Source organism: Cucumis melo, chromosome 12 (assembly GCF_025177605.1).
Source record: "Cucumis melo cultivar AY chromosome 12, USDA_Cmelo_AY_1.0, whole genome shotgun sequence".
Classification (NCBI taxonomy): Eukaryota; Viridiplantae; Streptophyta; class Magnoliopsida; order Cucurbitales; family Cucurbitaceae; genus Cucumis; species Cucumis melo.
Genome location: NC_066868.1, coordinates 15815548 through 15820553, shown reverse-complemented (window position 1 = coordinate 15820553; position 5006 = coordinate 15815548).

Below are 5006 nucleotides of genomic sequence, written 5' to 3'. Positions count from 1 at the left end.
CACAGTAAACATTGTGATAATTATAGTTCGATTGGGTTTGGATAATTAAATTTTTCTCGTACCCAATCTAATTAAGCCCTAAATATAAAATTAGGCCAAGAAATAATGGACTCGAGCCCGTCAAACAAGTGTCCTCGAGCCTGAACCCACCAAGCAAATGGGTCCAAGCCCAAGCTGCCAGGAAATGGGCCCAGCCCAAGCCCAACAAGCAAATGGGCCAAGCCCAAGCTCAACAGACAGATGGGCCCAAGCACAAACCCAACAAACAAATGGGCCCAAGCCCACCTAAAGCCCATAAAATTTCTCTATAAATAGAGACATCTACCATTCATTTGGGGATCTTTGGTTAAAGGAAGAATCGAAGCTCTGAAGAATTGAAGACAAAAACTTCTGAAGGCTCTCAAGATGTGCAAGTTATTATCAACCTCGAGATCATCCTTATGAAAGATCGAAGACTTGGAACATCAAACTTTCCTTGAATTCTAAAAGACTGAAGCTCGAATTGACTTGCAACTACAACTTCTTAAAGATCGAAGACACGAAGTTCTAAATTTTATTTTGTATTTGAGAGAAAGAATCAAAAGAGTAAATATTAGAGATTGTATCCACAACATCATATATCAATCAATATACAAAGTTCAATTCCACGAATTACATTTCTTCTTAAATCTCGTGTGAACACACATTTAAGAAAGAAAATTAATAACATGAAAAACTTATTTGAAGAAGATGACTGGAATATGCACTCATTGTACTTTTTGTTCACTGGACAATTCAACGGAAAATTAAAGAGGAATTATATATAGCAAAATTTACATAAATAAGAAGGAGAAATAAATATGAAACAAAAAATTCAGCACTTACCATATACTTGAAGGAGATGAAAAGTTGGAAGAACAAGATCGAAAAGGCCAAACAACAAAATTGATTGGTGGAAAGGAGGACAGAAAGGTGTAAAATATTTTGATTTTGTGTTGCATATAAAATTGAATAAATTCAATTTTTAAAAATCATTTAATATACTATTACCATATTAAATTCAATTTTATACCATATTAAAATTAAATCTCCAATAAATGATATACTACGATTAAATGTAAATATAAATGGGAAACTTTCCTAAATATAACAAACTATTGAAATATTTACGACCCGTGTAACAAAGCCCATAAAGTTAGCCATTTTTTAAATATTCCAGGTTTGCCCTTCCATCTTTTTCTCCTCCCTATGATTTTTTAATCGTCTTCCTCTGTACTAATCGTCTTCCTTTGTACTCTTCCTTTTTAGCTGTGATTTCTTTCATTTTTTTCGTTTTTAGATTTGGGTAATCAAATCTATTTCTTGTTTTTCTCTCTTTTTTAGATGCATGCATGTCTTTCTTCCTTTTTCTTCTTTTTTTTTTCATTCACTGCATGCATTGTATCGTCTTTCTTCTTTTTTTTTGTTTTTTTTTTACGTTTAGATTAGGTAAGCAAATCTGATGGTATATAAGAATCTTGAAAAAATTGGTTAGGCATTTAAATTAGGGTAACCAAAACTAAAAGATTTTGGTTTATAAGTTGGACCTTAAACAAATTGTTCAATAGTGGATCAGTGGGTTTTGAGGAGCAAGATGTAATCTCGGGAATAAAACGATATTTTGACTCAGCCGAGATTACAAACAACCTGTGAAGGATCAACTTACTCATCATGGTTATATCAGGTGGACAGAAATATATCTATAGTGAGGGGAGTGCAACTAAGAGTCTTTAGTGGAATGACTCTTTAGTTAACGAATGTTGATTAAGCTTGGTCTAAAAGAGTTTAGCTAGTTAATCTCGAATCGTTGGAGCCCATGATCTATAGGTCCATTAGGTTCCCCTACTAGCTCATATGGATTCAACTAAGAACAATATGTTGAAGTAACTCGAATTCTTCGAATTAAGAAAAGAGAGAGAAACCGACAAATATATATGATATAAGTCGATAGATATAAACTTTACGTTTTATGTTTAAATATGATTTAAATAAATATGAATATAAATTCATATTTAAAAGCTTGGAAAGTTTTGAAACGGTCAAAGTTGTAAAAGTCAACTTGTTGATTTTTAACTTTGAGAAACAAAACTTTGACCGGATTTATATTCAAATATGATTTGAATTTTAAGAAAATGAATACGGATTTATACTCGGGAGGTTAGAATTAGTCAAGACGGAAAAAATAGTAAAAAGTCAAAAAGTTGACTTTGGACTATGAAAAGTCAAAGTTCGACTTTTACTTAATTGGTCAAATGACCAAAATACCCTTTTGACTAATCACTTCATTAACTAAAAGTTAGTGACCAATGTGGCAGCCGGTTGTGAATTAAAAGCCACTAATTCTATTAATAATTCCATTAAAGAGTTAATGGATTAATTAGGTGTTGAGATTATATGAAATAATTTGCATGCAATTTACATGTAAATTTCATATAAAACATTTCTCACTACAGAATGAGAGAGAATGATGTTTTTCTGAAAAACTACCTAAACGATACACTACTTCCTTCCTTTCTCAATAAGTTTTACTTCACAAAACCGAGTCCCACAACTCCGTTCTTGGTTCTGAGCTTAATAGGTCAACTTAGTGGTTGTCTTTGCTCGTGATATTCAGGCAAAGAAGAAGCTTTGGATCGAAGAAGAAGTTTAGAACTATAAAAGGTAAGTTCATCGTTTACCTCTTATGCTCTTCGTTTAGGTCCATCGCATAGCACATGCATGTCAACTTCTAAATTGTTTAAATGCACATAGAGTAAAGCATGATCCTTATTATTCCGCTGCATCATGTCTCTTGTTGTTTTTTTAATTAGTTTAGATTTGGTTATCCAAATCTAAATGATCATGTATGAAACAATAGCCCAATCTAAACGATCGTGTACCAAATATATTACGCACTATTGGAATTTGTGTCCTAAAAGTCATACTTTGTTATTTGATTCAATAAAATTTATTATTGAATGATATAATCTTAAAACCAATAATTTTAAGGTCCCGAGGCTATTTACTAGTTTTTCATATATACTTGAATAGTTCATGTAGAGACATAGGAGTGGGGGCGTCCTATGTAAATGGTTTGCATAAGACTGGAACCACGAAGTAGTCACTTTTAGTTATAACACCGTAAACTATAAACTGACTATTTCAATTATGATGACCTAGGTAACTTGATCTTAATCCTGAGCTAACTATGAACTTCTGTTCATTCGGTAGTATCCTTAAATTTGCATAGGTGAGGACAACTCAACATCGCTGGCCCAATAAGCCTCCCATTTTAGGGGTAAGACCGAGTGGATAGCTAGGGACATAGGGTGCAAGATGGAATTCATTCCTACCCACTTCTAGGATAGTATATAGGTTATTCCCTTAAGGACTAAATCCAAGTCTTGAACTATGGGTCCCACCTTCTCATTGGTCCGAGAAGGATTCTGGTTTATAGGTTGGACCTTAAACCAATTGTTCAATAGTGGATCAGTGGGTCTTAAGGAGCAAGATGTAATCTCGGGGGTAAAATGGTGTTTTGACCCAGCCAAGATTACGAACAACTTGTAAAGGATCGACTTACCCATAATGGTTATATCAGGTGGATAGAAATATATCTATAGTGAGGGGAGTGCAACTAAGAGTCTTTTGTGGAATGACTCTTTAGTTAACGAATGTTGATTAACTTTGGTCTAAAAGAGTTTAGCCAGTTAATCTCGGATCGTTGGAGCCCATGATTTATAGGTCCATTAGGTTCCCCTACTAGCTCATATGGATTCAACTAAGAACATGTATGTTGAAGTAATTTGAATTGTTCGAATAAAGATAAAGAAAGAGAAACCGACAAATATATAAGATATAAGTCAGTAAAAATAAACTTTAAGCTTTGTGTTTAAATATAATTTAAATAAATATGAATATGGATTCATATTTAAAAGCTTGAAAAGTTTAGAGAACGGTCAAAAAGTCAACATGTTGATTTTGAACTTTGACCGGATTTATTTTCAAATATGATTTGAATTTTAGAGAAATGAATACGGATTCATACTTCGGAGGTTAGAATTAGTCAAGATGAGAAAATTAGTAAAAAGTCAAAAAGTTGACTTTTGACTAAGAAAAGTCAAAGTTTGACTTTGACTAAAGTTGGTCAAATGACCAAAATGTCCCTCTGGTTAATTATTCTATTAATTAACGATTAATTGGAAATGTGGCAATTAATTATGAATTTGAAGCTACTAATCCCATTGATAATTAATGGATTAATGAGGTGTTGAACTTATATGAAATAATATTGTATGTAATTTGCATGTAGATTTCATATAAAATTTCTCATTATCGAATGAGAAATGATATGGTTTTTTCCGAAAAACAACACCAAAACGATACACTCCTACCTCTCTCAATTCTCTTCACGTAACCGAGTTCCACAACTCCGTTCTTGGTCCTAAGCATAGTAGGTCAGCTTGGTGGTTGTCCTTGCTCGTGATTTTCTAGATCAAAGAAGAAGTTGAGAACTACAAAGGTAAGTACATCGTTTACTTTCCTTTCTCTTCGTTTAGGTCCATCGCTTAGTAGTTGCATGTTAACTTCTAAATCGTTTAGATGCATATAGAGTAAAATATGATCTTTATCTTCCGCTGCTACATGTCTCTGTCTTTGCTTTATTTTTTTCATCACACACGTTGTTGATTGGACATTTTTTGTATTTTCCGTTGTGGACTTTTTCCATTTTCGAAATTGTTCTATTCGATGTAAAAATTTTGTCGCTTTATTATATTTTTGAAAGGATACCTATAATAAATGTGGTAATATAATTATGTTAATATATTTTATATAATTTTAAAAATCAATTTTAATTATAGTTGATGTGAAGGTTAAAATGGTCTCTAAAAATATGAAATGTTAATTAAAATAATAAAGGAAAATTTGAGACTTTTGTAAAATCATTAAGTGATTTTTCTAAATATTCTTTTTTAAGAAAACCACAATTCTTCCTTGCGCGGAGTTGA